Source organism: Hibiscus syriacus, unplaced genomic scaffold (assembly GCF_006381635.1).
Source record: "Hibiscus syriacus cultivar Baekdansim isolate YM2019G1 unplaced genomic scaffold, ASM638163v2 tig00111427_pilon, whole genome shotgun sequence".
Classification (NCBI taxonomy): domain Eukaryota; kingdom Viridiplantae; phylum Streptophyta; class Magnoliopsida; order Malvales; family Malvaceae; genus Hibiscus; species Hibiscus syriacus.
The window spans coordinates 4484215-4510596 of NW_024063088.1; the positions used below are offsets into that span (position 1 = coordinate 4484215).

The window sequence follows — 26382 nt, forward strand, 5'->3', positions numbered from 1 at the left end:
TATGAAAAATTCATTTTGATTTTTGATTTTTGGAGTTTTACACCTTTGTTTGAACATTGTTTTAAACTAATTCTTACCTAGAGGAGACAAATGAGATTTTTTCCTTTACAATTTTTAAATTTAGATATTCAGTAGAACTTTATTCTTTTGATATAAAAGAATTTAGCCTTTTTTAATGCTTGATCCTAACTTTGCTCTGGTTGTTCCTATACAGAGGGTTCCTCAATACACTTGTCATGTAGCTTAAGCCTTTCTGTGTAAAAAAAACTCTAGACGAGAATAATCAAGTTGAATTCAAACAAAAATAAGATTTAGGTTGAACTTTAACCTTTCAAGTTTCACTCTCATTAAGTTGCTTTTGATTTACCTCGAATAACTTTTCCCAGTCCATTAATTGCTATTACAAAAATTCATCCAATGTGAGCTATATGATAGTAATTATTATTATTCTTTAAGGATTAACGCATAGATACCAGCATGGGCGGAGGCAGGTTATATGAAACCTTCACAAACTTTTGGGAAAAAATTTAATATGAATTTTATATAAAAATATTTAAAATTTAATAAAATTAATTACTTTTAAAAGAATATTGACACCATTAAACATAAATGGACACCCATTATTCAATTTAATCGCTCAAGAAAAAAAAATATTCATACAACTTTTAAATTTGACACCCTAAATCTCTAAATTTGACACCCAAAATAAATATTCTAGCTCCACCTTTAGATGTCAGAGGTACGAGAATTCAATGTTGAGAGTTATTTTTAAGCATGAACTGTCTTATACTTATCCCAAATTAATAAAAAAAAATAAAACGGAAGAAAACAAAGAAAGAATGAAAAATCAAGAGCCAGTACAAACAAAATCAGACAAAATTAATAAAATTTGAAGAAAGAAATAAGAAAAATTTTGGCTGAGCAATAGACCCACTATTTTACGCCGAGAGTATTTCCTAAATATATTTCCTAAGTTTAATCTTATATAATTAAACCAATTACACTAACATCGTTAAATAATTTTAACGAAAAAAAAATTAAATTAACACTTTTACTTTATCCTTTTTTACGTATCACTATCAAATAATATTTAATTAAAACTTTTAAAAAAATTAAAGAATTTTTCAAACCTTTCATTTAAATAAGAGTTAATTGCATAATACGTCCTTAAAGTAGGGCCCTTATTTTAAATTGGTCCCTAAACTTTTAAATATTCAAATTTCATCCCCAAACTATGACTATCATCCTAAATTAGTCCTCAAACTTTTAAACATTTCAATTTCATCCCAAACTATGGCATTCATTCTTAATTGGTCCCTAAACTTTTTAAATATTCCAATTTCATCCCAAACTATATATATATACTAATCACATCCATTGTCAATACAATCGTTAGGCCAAATTATATTATTACATGTTTGAAAAAACCAAATTTAGGTTAAATCATGGTTGGAATTAATTACATATTTGCATGAATTTGGAGATGAAGTTGAAATATTTAAAAGTTTAAGGACCAATCTAGAAAGAAGGTCGTAGTTTATGGGGTAAATTATAATTTTCAAATGTTTAAGGACTAATTTAGAATGAAAGTTATAGTTTGGGGATGGAATTGAAATCTTTAAAAGTTTAAGGACCAATTTAAAATGAAAGTTAGGTGGTGTTTGTTTTTGCAGAGGTAAAAGGTCTGCAGTCTACGGACCACATCTGCATGCATCTACAGCAGAAGAGGTAGACCAAAAGTCTGCAGTCTGAAAGAAGAAGATTGTTTGTTTTTTAACGTCTGCAGACTGCTAAAATAAACTGAAATATAAATAAACTAATTTTTAAATTTAAAAGAGTTTTGCAATACTGAGATTTCAATAATTTTAGTTTTACAATACTGAAATTTAAATAATTCATACAACCACAATAATAATTTTTTTACAAAAACAAACACCACCTTATTAATTCTATTATAAGTCTCACATAATCACATGTATTATTAGTTTTATAAGTTTTATAGAAAAAAATTTATAAATGATCATTAAATTATATGATTTTTTTAAATATGCAATTATGTAATACTTTTGATTTTTTTAAATATATATTCATAATTTATTTTTATAATTATATTATATTTTTAGAAAATATTTTTTTAATTTATCAAATTATTTTATGATTATTTTTTAATTTAATTGTGATTATATTTTAAAATTTTAAAAACATAATTTATAATTTTGTATCTTAATTATCAAACAATGAAATCATTTTTTATTAGAGAAAATAACTTCAGTGACCGAAAATACCTTATAATATACGATTTTAACCAACTTTTTTTGGATTTGCGAAAATGACCAACAAATTCACAACGTGATCTCGAATTCGCAACGCGAACTCCAATTTCACAACTCAGTTTCCAAATTCGCAACGCGAATATGTAAATCGCATTGCGATTTTCCAAATTCGCAACGCGATTTCCAAATTCGCAACACTGAATTTCAAATTCGTAACTCGATTTCTGAATTTGCAACGCGAATTTTGTTTTCGCAACTCGATTTTCGAATTCGCAACAGGTTTTAGTTTCGTAACACAAATGTTTTGGGTATATAACTACGCAACAGCAGCAACTCATAACCTAAATCCCTAAATCACAACTCATTCCATCTCCATCTATCACTCTTTCCGGCGACATCCGTTCCTATATCCAACGACATCCTTCCCCATCTCTAATTTTTTTACATAATTTTATTTCTATATAATTTTTCAATGATTTCTCTCCCAAATTATCAACTATCAACTTAATAAAGGTATATTTTTCTCTAAGTTAGTGATGATATGTAGTTTATAGCTCGTTTGTTTAGTAAATTAATTTACAATTTGTCGAATGAAATCATATAATGTTGATCATGTTTGGATAGATTTGTGTTTTGGAGGGTCATGGGAGAATGTTCATGGTGTTTTACAATATATGCCTTTACCCATGAATCTTCAACTAAAACTATCATTAAAAAAAGTTAACTTATGAAACTCTAATATTACGTGTTGCAAATAAATTGAATTTAGAGCCTCTAAGTGGATTTAGGCTATCTTATCAGAGAAAAGGTAAAGTTTATTTGTTAACCGACAATGAAGATGTTGAACGATTCATTGCTTACATTAGTGTTTCGCAAGAAGATAATGTTAAATTGTATGTTGTTGAACCTAGAAGTAGTGAAGTTGGGTCAGTAGCGGGTAGTAATCAACTAAGTTCTTCAACCCCAATTTATGGTGCTCACAATGTACAACGTTGTTATCAACCTCAAAATTTAATGGTTCCACCACAATTTCATCACCAAGAAAATTTTGTTTCACCACATTTCCAATACCAAACACAATCTCAAAACCCACAACCTTTTCCTAAGCTAAATCCCAATCAACTTTCCGCACCAAATTTCGATTTTCGTATTGACCAGTTAGACGATTATGAGCCAACAGAAAAAATTGTGAGTACTGGTCAGCATTTGAAATTTGATCTTGGTCAATACTCGGATTTTGATGATGTTTCATAAGAAGAAACAGACCCTGCGTGTAATGATTTTGATAATGGTCAATACCCGAATTTTGATGATGAAACATCCGCTGCCGAGGAAGATGTTGTTGATAATAATGAGGAGGAAGTTACGACTATGAATGAACATGTTGAACATCCATTTTGTAATTCATATAACCCTGAAGAAGAAAAAGAAGAAGAAGAATTCCCCGAAGAAAAGAAAAAGAAGAAAATACCACGGGAGTATAACTGGAATATGCCAGAATTACTTCAGATACCGGAAGAAGAGTTGGTAAAGATAGCAGTTGATTGTTACACAAAAATTATTCGTATCAAGAAACATGATTGTTTTGATACAAAGGAAGACTTGAAGATAACTTTGTATACGAAATATGTGGAAGATGACTATCAACTAAAAGTTAACAAATCAAGCAAAGATCGTTTCGAAACAAAGTGTATGATTGACAAAAACTGTACGTGGCGTATGATTGCAAAGAGGATAAAAGATTGCGAAATGTTTCAAGTTAGGACTTTTATTAATAAACATACATGTTCAAGAACCCAAGTTTTTCCTCACCATAGACATGCAAACAAAAAGGTGTTGGGTGGTTTTCTGGCTGAGTTAATGTTTTTGAATGGCAGGGTATATCGGGGAAATGAAATTATGACTGATATGAATGCTCGGTTCAAGATTAGTATCTCATATTCTCAATCTTGGAGAGCCAAATGTTATGCCTTGGAATTGTAGAGGGGGTCTCCAGAAACATCGTTTTCCCAACTGTCGGCTTATTGTCACAATTTAAAGCTAAAAAATCCTAGGTCGGTAACTCATATCAAAATAGATGGAGATGGACGCTTTGAGTTATTGTTTATCGCCATTGGTGTTGCGGTTAGTAAACCAATATAATTTTGTTGACTCATTTTTGTTAGTTACATACATTTCACATTTAAATGATTATGTCTTGTGTATATTATTTTGTAGATTCGTTCGTTTATTACTTGTATGCGCCCAATTATTATAGTTGACGGAGCACATTTGAAAGGTCGATACCTTGGAGTAAACTTATTAGCAGTAGCCATGGATACTAACAATGGGATATTGCCAATAGCTTATGGGGCTGGCAAATCTGAAACCTCTGATTCATGGACATGGTTTATGGGGCATCTTAGGGATTATATAGGTCCTATTAGCAATCTGACAAACATATCCGATAAGGCAAACTCAACGTTGTTAGAAGGTGTTTCCCATATGCTTTTCATGGACTTTGTGGTGTTCATTTGTACAGAAATCTAAAATCAAGGTTTGCTGGTATAAAAAATCAGAAATAGACATACTGGAAGGCTGTAAAAGCTTATCGGGAAATGTATTTTAATAAGCATATAATTTGTTTAAGACATGTTTTGCCTCAATGTGCTCAAACACTAGAAGATGTCGGGTTTGAAAGATGGTCAAGAGTATATCAACTTGGGGCAAGATATGGTTTCATGACATCTAATAGTGCAGAATCAATCAACGCTCTAAGTCGTCATTCCCGGAAATTACTCATTACTATGTTAATGGAGTTTTTTCGAGCCTCTATTCAACAGTGGTACTACAAGAAAAGAAACCATGCAAGTATTATTTCTTTAAATTCGTAACTTATCATATATTTTACTAAGTATTATTTATTTAAATTTACAGGAACATTGGAACGTCGTGTTACACCACGGACTGAAAAAAAGATAACGAAACGTGTTGTGAAGTCAATGGGAGAGTTGAACCATGTTCAAACACTTTATTTGAAGTATTGGATAATAACTTAAATGGGCTTGTCGATCTAAATGCAAAGACGTGTAGTTGTATGAAATGATAAACATCTGGTTATCCGTGTGGCCATGTTATAAAAGTTACTCTTCATCTAAACCAAGATGATTCAAGCGCATACGCTATGGATTGCTACACTACAGAAGTATATCGACAGACTTATGTCGAGAATGTCTACCCTATTCCACATCATTCTGAGTGGGACATACCAGATGACTTACAAATAGTTTTTCCACATCATTCCACATCACGATCGTATACCGTCTAAGGGTGAAGAGAAGAGGATATCGACATGTAGTCGGTGCAAGGAAAGTGGTCATACAAGGTTGACCTGTGGATCACCAGTGCCATCACAATCATCTTTTCCTCTACCAAAATATGGATCCTCATCAAAATCCAAAGCTCATATGGTTCAAAGCAAAAGGTAATCAAAATCAAAATCGTAATCAAAATCCCAATCACAACCGGCTTCACCATTTGAGACTTATTAACTTAGGTGATTTTTAAATGCAAACGTTGTATTATGTGTATTTTATGTGTAAATGCATACATTTCAGTTAGACATTCATTAGTAACTTGAGTTTGAACATTGCTATGATCTGTTCAGTTGTTATCACTTATCAGATTTTTTGTTGTGATTGTTGCGAAAGTCAAATTCGAAACGAGAAATCGCAACGCGAAAATCGTAACGCGAATTTGACTTTCGCGTTGCGAAAGTATACATTAAACAGATCATTTTTGCCTTCAACATAATGCATATTGAAATTTAAAACAACAAATCAACTTTTACAAATCAATTAAACAAGCAAAAAATAAGAATTATTTACACATCAATTAAACAAATCAACATTTACAAATCAACTTTTACAAATTAATTAAACAAGCAAAAAATAATTCTTATTTCCTCATCAATTAAACAAATCAACTTTACAAATCAACTTTACAAATCAACTTTTACAAATACATCAATTTCACGCAGATAGTTGTTTATTCACAAATACATCAATTTCACTCAGCTCACTTCAGGATTAACCTGCAGAAACCAAACATTTGCTCAAACAACACTTTCTACACATCTAAAACCAACAAACAGAAAATTATTGAATTCTAGGTACTTAACCAAACATTTTCAAACCAACAAAGAGTATATATGTTAACAACACTTGCTCAAACTTACCAATTGTTTATGCACACTTTCAGCACACGGATGCAGGTAGGCAGCGTCTCGCATATATCGCTCTAGCCATAAAATGCCGAAACCACAAGCCTACTGCACCTCTATCTCTATCTGTGGGAGGTAGAAACTGTTTACTTCCTGTCGACAAACGTTCCAATCACATGCATACGAGAGGACCACATTCCCCTCTGGCTCTCTGCGTTTGTTGTGGCGCGGTCTCGTCTCTGATCATTGTAACTTTGAACTTCTTTGTCTTCTTGTTTCTAGAATTAGTCCAATAATCAATCGCATCCAAGTATTTAGACAAATGAGTGCCCCATCCCTTACAAATAATATCTCTCAAATCAGACAATGGTATGTAATTCAACATGCTGTCATATCCAATGACGACGTTCCAAAACATGGATAAACACCTACAATCATAAATAATAATTCAATTGCGCACATTAAATTTTTATTTATGAACACCTTTAAAATATTCAAAAATAAATACTAACCTTATCGACCTCCCACCACGCAGGATAAAGTTTAGCTTTTCCATTACCCAACACATATGAAGTGTCTCTCTGATCCTTCAAGTGAGCTACGTGAAAAGACATCGGTATAATAATTCATCGCGTATTTTTTATTTTCTTCAATTTCCTTATTATCAAAAGACGTGACACCCATGCATCAATATGTTGTTTTATAAAAAAATACATATATTAGTGAATTTCATAAATTTTAAAAAAATAATCAAAATGAAATATAAGAATAATATAAGACTTACCCCCCGGTCGAAATATCCAATATCTTCAACCCCTAATAACACACCCCACCAAGACCGTCAAGAAACAAATGCACATCATCGTCGAGTTTGCATATGTCAGCGTAACACCCCTGGCTCCGCTCATATAGATAAAAATCAATTGAGGTCTTAGCCCAAAGGGTATTATCCAGAATTGTGTCCGGTAGTGTTCTCCTCTCTACTTCAGATACCGGAATGGTACTGACCGGTAACTTATACGAAAGCCAACTCTCATCCATTATGTCTGGCACGTGAGGGGGTTTATCAATATGTCGACATATTATGCCATGTGAATCGGGCTCTTGAACATTGGGAGGGACCTCTTAAACGATAACAGGGGCCTCTTGAAGGATGATATGGGCCTCTTGAATGATAGGAGAGGCCTCTTGAACGATGATAGGTGAATCGGGCTTCTTCTTACAGAGTCTTGGCACTATTGGGGTGAACGGAGACGTAATGGCACGTGTACGACGTCTTATGCGTGAACCCGTCGTGCAAGAAAAACCCGACATAAAGCATCTACCTTATCGGGCCGCTAAAATAAATTAATACATAAATCAGTAAATAAATAAATAAATAATGCCGAAAAAAGATTATTTGCATTTTTAGTATAGTATTAAACAAACTTACCTTATTGTGTAGAGTATGAACCTCATTCTGTAACGATGCAATAATCTCACGTAGAGAGGCTACCTCATCACATAAAGTAGATACCTCACCATGTAAAGCATCATTGTCATCGCGTAAAACCTCTACCTCACCACGTAAGGACCGTACCTCATCATGCCATGCACCATTGTCTTCACGTAAAATACCGACCTCCTCACGCAAAGCATTGATCTCATCACATAACTCCCCTAACTTATCCTGTGGAGGTGGAGAAAAGTGAGATAAATGTCATGGCATCTTTGCCGGTCGCCTATCATGAGGTGATGGTGGAGAAGAGGCTCGATAATGTGATTGAATAGGTAATAGCTCTCGTTGTGGAGGCGTATAATCGGCTCGATCAGGTGATGGCTCTGGGTGAGGTGATGGCTCTCGAAGTGGGGGCTTCTCATCATCCGTGTCATCAAAAAAATGCTTACTAGCTTGCCACCAATCAGTGGCAAGCTCAGCCTCTGTGGGTGTCAGCCTCTGTAATGGATAGTTGGCCTCCTAAAAATATAAAAGCTCAAACAAAGTTAAACGTCTACTAGTAATAACTTGTTTATATATGGTAGTATTTGTGTTAACTTACATCATTCATCGTCGTATATGGTAGTAACTCTTCCCAATCCAACAGGCGGATCCTCCTCCAGGAAATAGCCCTAGAAATATCATTTGAATTTTTGATTGCATATGTCTGCATGCTGGGAAAAGCCTCAAATGTCCAAATCTATAAACAATATAATACACAAACATTAGTAATTGTTAAATAATTAATTATAATTTTGGAAACATTATATAGAAATTCTTACCTTAAAGGCCCAAATAAAGCCTGCCAAAGTAATTTCGGTCCTCAAAGGCAGACGAAAACTTTTTCCAGGTAGCTTTCCATAGATATAAACCCCACAGAAATAGGTTCCATGCATTTAGGTCCTCTACCAATAATATTAGGTCCTCAGAAATAGGATGTCTGGCCTCTTTGCCTAAAAAACTGGCATACAAAAGTAATAAATGGCATACTCGGACAACAGCGAGGTCATCCATCCGAGTAAAACCATCTTTAACAAATAATCTTTTCAAGTCATCTACGTGTAAACTCGGATTCGTCTTTGCCAGCTCAGGAAAAACTCGAGATAACCATGATGGGCGTGTGATATGACTAGTATACCGACCTACATCGTCGTGTCTGAAGCGTAGACCAGTGATTAAGCAAAACTCCTCCCGCCCAAAACAAGTATACGCCGGAGGAAAATGAAACAATATCTCTTCATCACCACGTTGTATCCCCTCGGGTAGATCGTTAGTCATGGTTTGAAGAAAGAAATGGGTCAACATAGCATCTTCACCCGGATGTTGTACTTTCAGCCATGGCCCGAAGCAAGTATCCTCAAACAAATTTCTTTGTACAGGTGTAAGCGTCGACGCAATTGTAGTGGCTAGGCTTAATTTATTCCTTAAGGTCAATGAAGCCGGAAAAAATTTTATACAAAAACAATAAATATACCAAGTTAGATATACTAAAAACTACAAATTATACACTCTAAACAGACATGATATTAAACAATGAAAACAAAGCCAAATATGTTTCAAACTTGCACGATATTCACCCAAGTCATTATTCTATCATAGTTCACAAAATGTATCATATAACATTCCAGAAGTAAGCACTTATATAAACATTTAAAAGGACAACATATAGGTTTAGTGCATGTTCAAGGACAACATAAATAGTAGTAGTTTATTCTTGAAACTTAAATTCGCAACACTGTGAAGTTAGTATTTGTCTTTGTTTTTTGGTTGAAGTAATGCAATTCATTCAAGTTTCAATTTGCAGAAGAATAATATTTTCTGAAACTTAAAATCGCAACGCGAAATGAAAATCGCGTTGCGAATTTAAGTTTCAAATAGTCTTCTGCAAATTGAAACTTGAATGAATTGTATTACTTCAACCAAAAGACAAAACAAAGACAAATACTAACTTCGCAGGGTTAAAGACTAAACAGTTTAGCAGTATTGGCAGCAACCGAATGAATTTACTAAGCAATCTAAGTGAAATGGTTAATCTATTACTGAAATTACCAGTAAATTTATCATCAATTTAAATATGAAAAATCTAATAATAATACAAAATTTTCAAAAGAAAAATAATTAAAAAAAACTAACCATCGGTGGTTGATTTTCCATTTCTGACCGTGAATGGTTGTGAGGGTGGCTCTAAGAGATGGAGATAGACGGATTTTGCCGGAGATGGGGACGGATTTTGTCGGAGATGGGGACGGATGTCGCCGTAGAGAGTGAGAGATGAAGATGAGACTGAGTTGTGATTTAGGGTTTTAGGTTATGATTTGCGATTATATTTTTTACATTTGTGTTACGAAATAAATATTGTGTTTCGAATTCGAAAATAAAATTCGCGTCACGAAAATAAACGTGTTTTGCGAATTTGACTTCTGTGTTGCGATTTACATATTCGCGTTGCGAATTTGGAAAATCGCAATACGAATTTGGAAACTGAGTTGCGAAATTAGAGTTCATGTTGCGAATTTGTTGGTCATTTTCGTAAATCAAAAAAAAGTTGGTTAAAATCGTATATTATAAGGCATTTTCGGTCACTGAAGTTATTTTCTCTTTTTATTAAGCAATGTGGTTTAAATACTTACATTTTGTATAAAAAGTTTAAATATAATTTAAAAATAACAAATCCAAAAAAATATTATATTTAAACTCTTAAATCAGAATAATTAAAATAAATATAAAATTTTAATAATATATAAAATAATTTATATGATATAAAATTAAATATTTATAATATAATATTAAAAATTAATATTTAATTTATTTAAAAATTAATATTAAAATTAATATCTATAATATAATATTAAAAAATTAATATTTAATTTATTTAAAAAATTAATATTAAAATTAAAATCAAATATAATATAAAATTAAGTATAAAACCTCTTTGAAGAGGTTAAAAGACGTATGCAGACATAAGATCACGTCTGCGCCGCGCAGACCACGCACAGACATTAGAAGAGCTTCTGTCTTCTAAAAAAACAAACGGTCTGCGAAGCCCAATGTCTACGCGTGGTCTGCGTGGCACAGACATAAAAGCTTTGCAGACCTTACACAGTAAAAATAAACACCACCTTATAGTTTAGGGACATATGATGCGATTAACCCTTTAAATAAATTAAACAAAGTTTTTAGTTTAGATATAAAATTAAAAGAAAACTATAGGTTTCTATGTTATAACTATGAGAATATGTGAAAAGAAGATAATCCCATTTCAACTTGTTGAGAAAATAAATTTGTTTAATTGACAAATGATCAGAAATTGTTGTATTCTTCCGAAGAAAATTCTTTTAGATGGTCCAAGCTTAATTTGCATCATATAATTTTATTTATAATTTTAGTATATTTAAATTTCTATTCATCCACATTGAAAAATAACATAAAAATAAAATATAAAAGTTTATTGTTGTAAATTAGAAATCTTTGTTTTGTTTTCTTAAAATTTACTCAAATTAAAAACAAGTAAAATATGTTGAAATAAAATGTTCATTTTATTTTTTCTTTAAAAATATTTATTAAAGTAATAAAAAAAATAATCAATAATCAGTTGGTCTAGTGGGATGAGGCATTATATCTCTTAACCAATGTTAGAAGTTCGAATCCTAACGTTTGTCTTCGCCTCTACAGTATCTGATCTGGATTAGTCGATCAATAGATCATAAATTGGTAGTACCATCATTTTGATGATACGACGATATATCATCACATTGAGTGATATTGTATAAATAATTTCATCACTTTAGATGACGTGACACATACCACATCACTAATTAAACATATGTAAAAATATCACATCAATAATATACGTTTACTTTTAGTCAACTAACGATTTCCACCTAACATAGACTAAAAATTAAAACGTTAAAATTAAGATTTTTTTATTAAACTAAGGTAATTACAAATAAGTATTTGTTTTAAGTACTCTCAATCATTTGACAATGAACGTTCAATTACCCTTGCAGTCACTGATGCTTGAACTCATGACCTCTAGGAACAACAACGATTCCTTTAACCACTAAAGTAAGTTAATTCGTGTAAAAATTAAGATTCTTAAAAAGCATAATATGTATAAAAAATCATTTATAAAAATATTAAAGATTAATGATTAAATTAAAATATTATTACCTATATATAAAGGCTAAAATTAGATTCATTATCCCATAATTGCTTTATATAATTTATTTATAGAAAATTATTAGTATAAGAAAGAAAAGAAGAATTGGTAGGGTTAACGTGTGTATGAACTCCCCATCTAATTATGGGTAGGCATTATAATTGAGTCGGTTCTCCTGTTTAATGCAACAACGACCACCCGACACCAGTTTAATGATTTCCTCTTAAACATTTTAAAGTACCCACAATTTTCATACTTGCTCATATTTCAGATCTACTGCGTAAAAATAAGGAATGAGTATTAGATTAAGTGAAATAAAAAGAATTTCGAGTAAATAAAGTTGTTGATTCTTATTTTATAATTTAAATTTTATTTTAAAAAAAATTCAAAGTTGAATTGAGTTAATAAAATCCGAGTTGTTTGAGATTTTGATTAAATTTAATTATAAATATTTATAATATTACGATACTATCTAATTTTAATTTAAAAGTTTTCTATAACTACATACGATATATATATATATATTATACATTGTTGAGGGACTCAATTCAAGGTTAAAGATCAAATACTGATTATTAAAAAAATTAAAATATTTTTAAATTAAATTTATAAAATTTCAAATCAAATAAAAAAAGTAGATATTTTTTTCGAGTCCCTCACCTCCTGAGAATTAATATTTGATTATGCATGATGATTGTTTTTTGGCGGTGGAATTGATTTGCTTATCAACTCAGCTGCGTCACGCACCCACAAAGCATAAAAGGAAGATATAAAAAGGAAACTGCTCAAAGTTGATGAGTGGGAGAGTCGGCTCATTTTGCATGGGAGATAACTCTTAACCTACTAACAAATCCATTCCACGCTTCATCTCTTCATACGAATCCCATTTTTCTCTTTCTCTTTTTAATAGTTATACTCGGTTAGTCATCATCTCCGTGAAGAGTTCCGCTTCAAATTCTTTAATAATGGAGATACAGGCTAATAAACCGGAGGTTAACGGTACGGTGGTCGGAGGTTTGAGTCCCCTGAGTGAGACATTGTGGAGAGAGAAGACCAACACCGAGTTAATGGGAGACGTATCCGCCAGGCTCACATGGAAGGACCTGACGGTAATGGTGACTCTCAGCAACGGGAACACCCAAAGGGTTTTGGAAGGACTCACCGGTTACGCCGAGCCGGGCACTCTAACCGCCCTCATGGGACCTTCCGGCTCCGGGAAGTCCACGCTTCTCGATGCCCTCTCCGGTCGTTTGGCTGCCAACGCTTTTCTCTCCGGGACCATTCTTCTCAATGGTCGTAAAACCAAGCTTTCTTTCGGAACAGCTGCCTACGTGACTCAAGATGATAACTTGATCGGCACACTCACTGTTCGGGAAACGATTTCCTACTCCGCTCGACTCCGTCTCCCTGATAGCATGCCTCGGTCCGAGAAACGGGCGCTCGTTGAAAGCACGATCATCGAGATGGGGCTCCAAGATTGCGCTGATACTGTTGTTGGGAACTGGCATTTGCGTGGGATCAGTGGAGGAGAAAAGAGGAGGGTCAGCATTGCTCTTGAAATCTTGATGAGGCCAAGATTGCTCTTCCTTGATGAGCCAACCAGTGGACTTGACAGGTTTTCTTCACATCAATTTATGATTTTGATTCTCAGATTTAGTGTTTCTTTTTAGCAACTTTGTTTCATAAGTTCATATCTCCTTGTAAATTCGACGCTTAACATAAAATCATGAGTATGTTTCTGACTTGAGATTGCATATGGGCAGTGCTTCTGCATTTTTTGTAACCCAGACCTTACGTGGCCTGTCAAGAGATGGTAGAACCGTAATAGCCTCGGTTCATCAGCCCAGCAGTGAAGTGTTTGAGCTATTTGATCAGCTATATTTGCTCTCTGATGGCAAAACCATTTATTTCGGCCAGGCTTCTGAAGCATACGAAGCAAGTGCCTTTTCTTTCATTACAGTTCAGTTTCAGATTCAATTCTATATATGTATGTATGTATGTAATGTTTCTTGGATTGTGAATGCAGTTCTTTGCACAAGCAGGATTTCCATGCCCTGCATTGAGAAATCCATCAGATCATTTTCTCAGATGCATCAATTCTGACTTTGATAAAGTTAAGGCTACTCTAAAAGGATCAATGAAATTAAGGGTATCCCCTTCATTCCCTCTTTGTTTAATTTTCCCTCTTACTTTGGTACACTGCATTTGCATGACTGGAAACACATTGCTTTCAATGTAATCAGTTTGAGGCGAGTGATGATCCGCTGGAGAAGATAACGACGGCCGAAGCTATCCAAGCTCTTATTAGCTTCTATCGTACATCACAGCAATGTTACGCTTCAAAGGAGAAGGTTGATGAGATATCCAAAGTTGTAAGTGCTTCACCAGCCAATCCTCTGTTGTTATCTTAATCCTCATTAACTGAATTGCATTTACCACCACTTTCCATATGTTGCAGAAGGGAACCGTTCTCGATTCCGGGGGCAGTCAAGCTAGTTTCTTGATGCAGTCTTATACGTTAACCAAGCGTTCGTTTGTGAACATGTCCCGGGACTTTGGTTATTACTGGCTGAGGCTGCTAATATATGTTGTAGTCACCATTTGCATTGGAACCATTTATTTCAATGTTGGAACCAGCTACAATGCCATCTTGGTATTCCTTCTACTTATCTCTCAGAAAACACTAGTCCAAAGTTTCATTTGGAAGTATCATATTTAAGATTGTATATCTTGTGAAACAGGCAAGGGGATCATGTGCTTCTTTTGTGTTCGGATTCGTCACGTTCATGTCGATCGGTGGGTTCCCTTCCTTTGTAGAGGACATGAAGGTAAGTTAAGGACTCGCAGGTTAACTTACCGGCCACGGAGGTGCCAACATCTTTTGACTGTTTGTTTGTTGCAGGTATTCCAAAGGGAGAGGTTAAATGGCCACTATGGTGTAACTGCATTTGTATTAGGGAACACACTCTCTGCTATGCCATTCCTAATTGTGATAACCTTCATCTCTGGAACTATATGTTACTTCATGGTTCATCTTCACCCTGGATTTCAGCATTATTTGTTCTTCGTGTTGTGCCTTTATGCAAGTGTTACAGTGGTGGAGAGCTTGATGATGGCAATCGCCAGTATCGTCCCGAATTTCCTCATGGGGATCATCATAGGAGCAGGGATTCAGGTTTCTTTCTCTGCATCATTCCTATAGTATGCACTAGCATTTGAAAGTATTACATAGTCTATGCTGCTCCTTAGGCTCTTCATTTTTTCTTGAAGTCTGAAACCGACACATACGGACGTCCAAATCCAACTCTGATATATATGTTCAACACCGTTTCGATGACTGATATCGCGATCTGGTTGTCTTTGTTCCAGGGAATATTCATGCTTGTTTCTGGCTTCTTCAGGCTCCCAAATGACATCCCAAAACCTGTGTGGCGTTACCCAATGTCATACATCAGCTTCCATTTCTGGGCTTTGCAGGTGATGAAACATGTCAAATTAAAAACAATTGCAGAAAGATGCCATATCGGCTCATCATCGAGGACTAAAAAAGAGACAATGCATTTTTCTGTTTTGTTTTCAGGGACAATACCAAAATGATCTGAGGGGCTTGTTGTTTGATAACCAATCACCAGAGCTCCCCAAGATTCCCGGGGAATACATCCTGGAGAATGTGTTCCAAATCAACGTGGGGCGGTCAAAATGGATTGATCTGAGTGTGATATTCAGCATGATCGTAATCTACCGCATCGTGTTCTTCTTAATGATAAAGATCAGCGAGGATGTTACCCCTTGGATCAGAGGTTTCGTGGCTAGGAGAAGAATGCAACAGAAGAATGCAACTCTAAATACGACGGTTGCGGCAGACCGTCTCTCGCAATCACCTTCGTTGAGGAATTACGTCGGAACAGCTAAAAGGTAGAGACATGGTGTCCATGCAGCAAGAAATCTCGATTTTCAATGCGATCATATCAGCTTTGAGTCCTGTCAGATATGACGACCTCAGTTTTTAACATTTAAACCTTATGCTTTAGTTACTTGATCTAGGTATAAAGCATTTTCCTTCAGAAAATGTAATACATATATACATACATGCACCAATCTGTATTATGACTTTGAAGTTAATATATATATATATATATTACAGAAGGGAACCATGGAAAGATACAAGCATCGTGACCACTTATTGCTTTCATGCTTCTAAAATCATATTTCAGTTTTGATGCAAACGATAGGGTACAGTGTGTCAAGAGACCCATCACCATTTGATAGGCCCCGGGCTAGTCGTATCCGCGTCGTGAGGTTATGATCGGGTTTATATGTTATCGTGGTCTCATTAAACTTTTAATTTGATCACGGGCGGAGCCAGGTTGTACTGACACCCCCACAAACTTATGGGAAAAAAATTAATATGAATTTTAAATAAAAATATTTAAAAATTAATAAAATTAATATGTTTTTAAAATAATATTGACACCCTTAAATATAAATTGACACTTATTATTCATTTTCATCCCATCTTTATATAACTTCTAAATTTGACACCCAAAATAAATATTTTAGCTCCGGCTTTAAATTGATAAACACTTGTTAATCTCGATGACAGAATATTGAGTTGGAACGTTAAGCGCTTACCTGGATCGTCAAACGCTTACCTGGAGAGCCCGTTAGACTCCTGTTGACCGACGCTTCAACACATTGCAACAGCAACTGAGTCAAAGCTCCACCCAATATTGCTTTTTCCCTCGCTTCCACTGATTCCCCACATATCTTCGTCAACGAGTTAACCACGCTCTCACTCTTCCTGGTCCGACACTATGAACACCATCTTCACCACTCGCTATCTCGTTCCCCAGCACTAGCTCTATTCTCGCCATTCCTACCAAGGATGATGAAATTAGCCCCACAATCTTTGAAGTTGCAGTTATACATGAAGTTCCTGAAACCAGTGCAAAAGGCAAAACTTGCTTTGCTGTGAAAAAAGTGTAAGGGTAAGTCGGTTTTGGAAAGCGATGATCGGCTTACAAAGCCAGATCCGATACAGGAAGATAAATTGGGATTACCTGTTAAAGATGAAGTTGACCGGATAAATATGATTTTCTAAGTGCAAAAGCCTGAGAGAAAGTTGCCTGCTGAATATGGAACTGAATGCAAAAAGGTAAATAAGTGACCATTATGTATGATCTGTGGTTACCTTTTTTTCATTTTTATCACTGCCTAATATACAACAGCATTGTGCTCCTTTGATCTGCTTTGAAACACCAATGTATGCATTCTAGGTTTCATTATGTCTTGTATTCCTTTTCTTCAAAGCTTGATAATGTGACCATTTTATGTGCACAGGCAATGATATACTTTTAGTTGTAATTAAGATGTTGGTAATATCAAGGCTTAATGAACGGTGCACATATACTGTATAATGGTATCATTGATTCATGGTGAGTGTTGTGATAAAATGAATAATCTTTTTCTTCCTAAGAAAATAGATTGTTTTGCATAAAAATGGACATGATACAAAAGTTGCATGCAGAATCAGAGGTTTGTTTAAGCATTTTCGTGTATGTATTTACAGTTACAAGTTGCTGCGACTATAAAACTCAAACCTGGGTGCTGAAAGAAGAAGGGGAAGATATATATGTGTGGGGTTAACAATTAGTATTGAGAGGCAAATAATTAAATTTCTTTGTCATCTTCCTTTATCCATGAAGTTATAGCCGAAGAAAAATGGTGATGTCAGAGAGATGAATGGCTATGAATGAAGCTGTGAAGAAGAAGAAGACAATGTTAACGGGTTTTGACCGATTATTTTGATCGTTGGACAGCCAAGTCAACTCACTTAACACTCCACATCAGCATTTCAGGTTATCTTAGTAACCTCAAGTGACTTATATATTGTAACATCCCAAATCAAGGTCAGTGATTAAATTGTAAATTTTGAAAACTATGTGCTCGATTTCGAAACAAGTTAAAAGCTCAAGGATTTAAATAGAAAAAAAATTTAGTGTTAGATTAAATGGTACTTTTTGGAAAGTTTGAAGAGTATAATGATAATTCCATAAGAAAGATTTTTATTTATAATGGTAATTCCATAAGAAATATTTTTATTTCTCCTTTATATAGGAGATGTCACTTGGAAAATGAGGAAAGAAAATAGAAAAGTTTGGAGACTTTGGTTCAACCTTCTTCTTCTTCTTCTCTTCCCGTAAGCTCCATGGAAAAGGTAAGTTTAATTTCAACTGTTAATTCTTGAGTTTTAAACTTAGTTTTGATTCTTGGGGTGATAAGAAAGATTATTTAGAGATTAAAGTATGTTGAAACTCCAAAATGAATGAGTTATGAAGGATTAAATGTGAAGAGTTTTTAAGTAAATTATTGAAATAGAGGGAGTTAATATATTGTGAAGTTGAATTTGACTTGTCAATGGTTAAATTAAGAGATTTGGAGTGATAGAATTGGATTTAGAACATATAGAAAATTCGGTATGACTCTTGAATGCTATGTGGAGGAGTGAATTCTTAAGTTAAAGAGGATTGAATGAAAATTAATTAGTTTAAGTATGTATATGAAAGTTAGGAATATTAAAGGGAGTGAAATATGAAGTGTTGAGCTGAAAATAAAGTGATTTTCGAGCTCAACATGTGATTTCTGGGCTAGGGGAATCGGTACCCATTCAAGGGGAACCGATACCCCCTCAAACGAACCAGAATTTACAGAATGTCATGGGGGAATCGATACCCCCACAGTAGGGAACCGATTCCCCCCTAAAGGAAGAAATGAATATTGGTTTATTAGGTTCATTTAAGTTGTTAGTATCGAATTACAAGATGTAGATATCTAATAATTGTCTTGAAAATGTATAATTATGTAGATACAGAGCCTAAACGAGTTTCAGAATTATTGACAAGTAAGATCGATCAAGGGGAAAGATAAGAGATTTGTATTGACTAATGAGGCTAGGTGAGTGCATACTAGTAACATGTAGTGTTTAATGGAAATAACACTTGTGATGAGTCCATTTCCTAGAGTAATATGCATGAAGTCATGAACATGATTATGTGTTTGTTAGAAGTTATGTATTATATTAATTGTATGTATGCATGACTAAAGATATTGATATGCTTGGTATACATTAAATTATTTGTGTAAAACACTATTATGTAATAATAGAAGAACATGAAATAAGTTATATGATAAAGACATAAGGACTCAAATGAACATATGAAATAAGCTACAAGTTAATGAATCATTGACATATATATATGAACATAAGATAACTAAGTATAAGTCATATTATATGGTATAAGTGATTACACGAGAAAGGTTAAGAGACTCTATGAGGATAGTATAAATTTGAGGGCATAAACATAACTAATGATACATAAGTTTTATAGGGAAGATTTATATACTTAAAAGAAACTATAGTTTATGAGTTATAAAGTGAAGAATTACAACACTTTATGAAAGAGTATTATAGAAGTCATGGGAAATTGAACTAAATAAATAGATAAAACTAGTATATAGATGATTTATATGAGTGAAAAGGGAAGTGAGATAAGATAAGTAGAAACTATGTATAGGATAGAATGAGACTATTTGAACTTGTAGTATAAACTTTATAAAGGAAGACTTAGGTAAACTCATTATATGATACAATTATAGAGCATTGTTATGCCAATTATATTAAGAGTATATATGAGTATATGAGTAAGTTTATAGGTTATTGATAGGACATATAAGGTTATATAAATGTATGATAATATGAAAAAGTGAACTAAGTTTAATGATGTTGAACCTTATGAGTAGAAGTTATGTGATTATAAGTAACATGATTACATGATCACAAGATATGATACTTGAAATGAGATATATGATAGAGAAAGCATATGTCATATGAAATATTATATGACTATGTAATTATATGAAAAAGAATACAATTATATGTGATAAACTCTATGATATGTGAATCATATGAAAATGTTCTACGCGTAAGTAAATCATGTGTCTATATGTATATGTGATATATGATTTATATGACAATGAGCTACGTGAAAGAACTATGAGACTATGTGTATATGTGAATGTATGCTAACATAAATATTAATGCCCATGACATGAGAGCTAGAGGTATAGTTGGCATGCCAAGAGTCGAGGGTCTACGCGGTCCTTCGGGACATATATGTATTCTTTGGAACATGTGTGAGGTCTTTTGAGACACATACTTGATCCTTGGCATATGTATATGATTTTTAAGGAATTTTCTACGTGGTCCTTAGGGAAAACCTTATATGGCACTTCGATGCATTTCTACGCGGCACTACGGTGCAATTCTACATGGCACTTCGGTGCATTTATACGAGCTATGGTGACAACATTAGTGCATAACCTCTATAGACTCACATATCTATGGTTCTCACATGTGTACATGGGCTAAGAAAGAGATAATTGTGAAAACAATGTATGTAATATATGTATATGATATGTGATATGAATTGCATGACATGATATATGTGTGATATGGGTTATTGTATCTGTTACATGATATACATGAATATATGTTGATGTATATGCGAATGAGTATAAATGATTTATATGATGATATAAGAATTTGTTATAAGATATAAAATATGAACGTAAGAGATCATATGAACAAGAAATAAGAGATAGGAAGTATAATAGTATAAGAGTATAATAAAAACATAAGTGATGATATATATGTGTACAAGTATGTAATTGTTATATAAAGAAAAGTATATGAGTTGTATGATTTGATAGCATAAAACAGTCATGCATGATTAGTGGATATGAATTTCATTAGATATATTTTTATGCCTCACTAAGTCATCGACTTAGCATGTGAGTGTTTCACACGCAGGTTACGGAAAGTGAAAAGAGAAGCTGAGAGGAGCAAGACAGGTCAGCATCTTCCTTACAAAGTTCAGATCAGAAAAGAAATTGTTGATATGTATTTTATTCTTTTAGATGTAGTTGACATGTAATATAAACGATTTGAATTGTATATGCTCTGATAAGTGTGAAAACTTTTATTTTGAAATAATATGAAATTTTCTTTAATGGAGATTTGTTTTTCAGTATTTTGAACAAAGGGTTAAAAGTTTATGTGACACCTCGAACTCGGATTCGGGTCAGATACGGGTTGGGGGTGTTACATTTTATGGTATCATAGCTAAGGTTTAGCCGATTCTAGGCTTAAACTGGAGTCAAATGAGTTTTAAAAATGTGTACATGCCAACATAAAGTGAAAATTTCTGATCTGATAGTGTAAGGAGTGTGTTGTCTTGCTAATAGAATTAGATTGCTAAGTTATAATAGAAGTATGATTTTTTTTTGAAGTAAAGTGAAAGGCAATATTTTTGATTGTGATAGCTATTCACCTGCTATGGTTAGACAGGATGAAGAGCGGACATCTCAGGAAGTGCCTAGTAAGATCAAAGGTTGATTTCAGAAAGCTGAAATCATATATGAATGATGATACAAAGTTTTCATTGTTTTGAATCGGAAACACGGTATGGAGTAGTTTTGTTATTACGTGGATAAAATAGAATATGGTGAACAAGTGTCACCATAAGAATGTTAAAAAGATCAAAGGATGTGGTGAGTATTTGTATAAGAATTCAAGAATAGATACATCAGTGACAAGTGTATAAGAGATATGGAGATAGAGTTTATGAATTTAAGACAAAAGGATAGTACTATGTTTAAGCAAGAATATGGATACGATAAGGGTTTGCATTTTATATGGAAAGAGTTAGCGTTGGCTAACCAAATTATGTGATGGAAAATGTATAGAAATTTAATATTTTGAGATGTTGTCGGGATAAGACAACCAAAGATGAGGTGGATCGGGATACAGTTGTATTTTGATCATAATAATGTGACATAATGAAGAAGGTGAGGATTCGTATGTTTGAGTAAAGCTAAGGATTGATAAGAAGAGTTTAAGAATGGGTACATCAGTGATCAGTTTATAAGATAAAGGAAGTTAGAATGTTGAGTTGGAACAACAAAAATTTCATGGTGTATGAGAATAAATGTGGATTTGATAAGTTAAGTAAACTATTGCTGAGATAATTCTGACTGGAATGAATGTATATGAATGGTTCAATGAAGGTTTATGCTTTAGATTGGAATAATTAGTGCTGACTAACATAATTATGTGATGGTAAGTGTATTAAAGTTAAAGGATTAGAACATGATGTCAGGGTAAATTAACTAAGTATGGTGTGAATTGAGACAAGATTATGTATTTTGATCATGGAAATGTAAGGTAATGGAAGAGACAAGAGAATAGTAATGTATATGAATAAGAGTGTGTGTTGGATAAGTGAGTAAATTGCACTGGTTGGATTTCAACTGAGAAGATGAATATGATTAGTATGATTAGGGCTTATGCCCTAAATTGGAAAAGTTGTTACTGATTAATTGTAATAGTACGAATAATAAAGTTATAAGATTTGAAGAAAATATAAAGTTAAGTTAATCAAGTATGATGTGGATTTGGAAATGGTTTCGATCATATAAATATGATGTAGGCAAGGAAATAAGTATTTGTATGTTTAAAAAGGGGCTTTAAGGAAGAAAATACAAGTACAAGGGATGGTAAAGAATGAGGTTCTGTATAAGTAAAGCGGGTTATCAAAGTTATGAAGATGCGATGAAGATCGGTAATCAGAGATGATTATAAATGATAAGAAAAGAGTATGTGAACATTAAAGAAAAGATATGATATGTGTATAAGAAGATTTTGATTTTGACGGAATGAAAGAATAAAGGGATAGGAAAAGACAAAGATGGAGTTTAAAAGATCAAGTAAGACAAGAGGTATATTGAGATATAAGTTATAAGTTTGATATTGAAATGATACAATTTTCAATTATTAGAAGAACGAGAATGAGTGATTTTTTTTTACAAATACGTAAGGGTTATATGAAAGATTGTGTGTATAGTAATACAGACAATGATTAAGAAATGAGCAAAAGCTTGATTTATGTGCAAAACACATAGAGAATGATGAAAAGATCAATTGATCCATAATATTGAGAAATAAGGATTTAGGGCTGTTGTTTATATAATGAATGAAATTATATGGACTTATAAAGATGTGAACGTATATGAAAAATTAAGTATGGGAAAATGGTCAGTTTGCTAGCGGTAACAGGAAAGATTAAGGGAAGCAACATGAAAATATTAGAAGACATGATATTATAAAGGTATGCAGTGAAAATTCGAGGACAAATTTTCTTTAAAGGAGGGGAGATTTGTAACATCCCAAATCAGGGTCAGTGACTAAATTGTAAATTTTGAAAACTATGTGCTCGATTTCGAAACAAGTTAAAAGTTTAAGGATTTAAATAGAAAAAAAATCAGTGTTAGATTAAATGGTACTTTTTGGAAAGTTTGAAGGGTATAATGGTAATTCCATAAGAAAGATTTTTATTTCTCCTTTATATAGGAGATGTCACTTGGAAAATGAGGAAAGAAAATAGAAAAGTCTGGAGACTTTGGTTCAACCTTCTTCTTCTTCTTCTTCTCTTCCCGTAAGCTCCATGGAAAAGGTAGGTTTAATTTCAACTGGTTAATTCTTGAGTTTTAAACTTAGTTTTGATTCTTGGGGTGATAAGAAAGATTATTTAGAGATTAAAGTATGTTGAAACTCCAAAATGAATGAGTTATGAAGGATTAAATGTGAAGAGTTTTTAAGTGAATTATTGCAATAGAGGGAGTTAATATATTGTGAAGTTGAATTTGACTTGTCAATGGTTAAATTAAGAGATTTGGAGTGATAGAATTGGATTTAGAACATATAGAAAATTTGGTATGATTCTTGAATGCTATGTGGAGGAGTGAATTCTTAAGTTAAAGAGGTATTGAATGAAAATTAATTAGTTTAAGTATGTATATGAAAGTTAAGAATATTAAAGGGAGTGAAATATGAAGTGTTGAGCTAAAAATGAAGTGATTTTCGAGCTCAACATGTGATTTCTGGGCTAGGGGAATCGGTACCCATTCAAGGGGAACCGATACCCCCTCAAACGAACCATAATTTACAGAATGTCATGGGGGAATCGATACCCCCACAGTAGGGAACTGATTCCCCCTAAAGGAAGAAATGAATATTGGTTTATTAGGTTCGTTTAAGTTGTTAGTATCGAATTACAAGATGTAGATATCTAATAATTGTCTTGAAAATGTATAATTATGTAGATACAGAGCCTAAACGAGTTTCAGAATCATTGACAAGTAAGATCGATCAAGGGGAAAGATAAGATATTTGTATTGACTAGTGAGGCCAAGTGAGTGCATACTAGTAAAATGTAGTGTTTAATGGAAATAAGACTTGTGATGAGTCCATTTCCTAGAGTAATATGCATGAAGTCATGAACATGATTATGTGTTTGTTAGAAATTATGTATTATATTAATTGTATGTATGCATGACTAAAGATATTGATATGCTTGGTATATATTAAATGATTTGTGCAAAACACTATTATGTAATAATAGAAGAACAAGAAATAAGTTATATGATAAAGACATAAGGACTCAAATGAACATATGAAATAAGCTACAAGTTAATGAATCATTGACATATATATATGAACATAAGATAACTAAGTATAAGTCATATTATATGGTATAAACATAAGTAATGTTACATAAGTTTTATAGGGAAGATTTATATACTTAAAGGAAACTATAATTTATGAGTTATAAAGTGAAGAATTACAAAACTTTATGAAAGAGTATTATAGAAGTCATGGGAAATTGAACTAAATAAATAGATAAAACTAGTATATAGATGATTTATGTGAGTGAAAAGGGAAGTGAGATAAGATAAGTAGAAACTATGTATATGATAGAATGAGACTATTTGAACTTGTAGTATAAACTTTATAAAGGAAGAATTAGGTAAACTCATTATATGATACAATTATAGAGCATTGCTATGCCAATTATATTAAAGAGTATATATGAGTATATGAGTAAGTTTATAAGTTATTGATAGGACATATAAGGTTATATAAATATATGATAATATGAAAAAGTGAACTAAGTTTAATGATGTTGAACCTTATGAGTAGAAGTTATGTGATTATAAGTAACATGATTACATGATCACAAGATATGATACTTGACATGAGATATATGAAAGAGAAAACATATGTCATATGAAATATTATATGACTATGTAATTATATGAAAAAGAATACAATTATATGTGATAAGCTCTATGATATGTGAATCATATGAAAATGTTCTACGCGTAAGTGAATCATGTGTCTATATGTATATATGTGATATATGATTTATATGACAATGAGCTACGTGAAAGAACTATGAGACTATGTATATATGTGAATGTATGCTAACATAAATATTAATGCCCATGTTATGTGACATGAGAGCTAGAGGTATAGTTGGCATGCCAAGAGTCGAGGGTCTACGCGGTCCTTCGGGTCATATATGTATTCTTTGGAACATGTGTGAGGTCTTTCGAGACACATACTTGATATTTGGCATATGTATATGATTCTTAAGGAATTTTCTATGTGGTCCTTAGGGACAACCTTATATGGCACTTCGGTGCATTTCTACGCAGCACTACGATGCAATTCTACGTGGCACTTCGGTGCATTTATACGAGCTCTGGTGACAACATTAGTGCACAACCTCTATAGACTCAAATATCTATGGTTCTCACATGTGTACATTGGCTAATAAAGAGATAATTGTGAAAATAATGTATGTAATATATGTATATGGTGTGTGATATGAATTGCATGACATGATATATGTGTGAAATGGGTTATTGTATCTGTTACATGATATACATGAATATATGTTGATGTATATGCGAATAAGTATAAATGATTTATATGATGATATAATAATTTGTTATAAGATATAAATATGAACGTAAGAGATCATATGAACAAGAAATAAGAGATAAGAAGTATAAGAGTATAAGAGTATAATAAAAACATAAGTGATGACATGTATGTGTACAAGTATATAATTGTTATATAAAAAAAGTATATGAGTTGTATGATTTGATAGCATAAAACAGTCATGCATGATTAGTAGATATGAATTTCATTAGATGTATTTTTATGCCTCACTAAGTCATCGACTTAGCGTGTGAGTGTTTCACACGCAGGTTATGGAAAGTGAAAAGAGAAGCTGAGAGGAACAAGACAGGTCAGCATCTTCCTTACAAAGTTCATATCAGAAAAGAAATGGTTGATATGTATTTTATT

At 32.9% G+C, this 26382-nt stretch overlaps 1 pseudogene; it reads left to right on the forward strand.

The window, feature by feature from the left end:
* The first annotated feature begins 13058 nt into the window (after positions 1-13058).
* On the forward strand, positions 13059-16177 carry LOC120162972 (annotated as a pseudogene).
* Positions 16178-26382: the final 10205 nt, after the last annotated feature.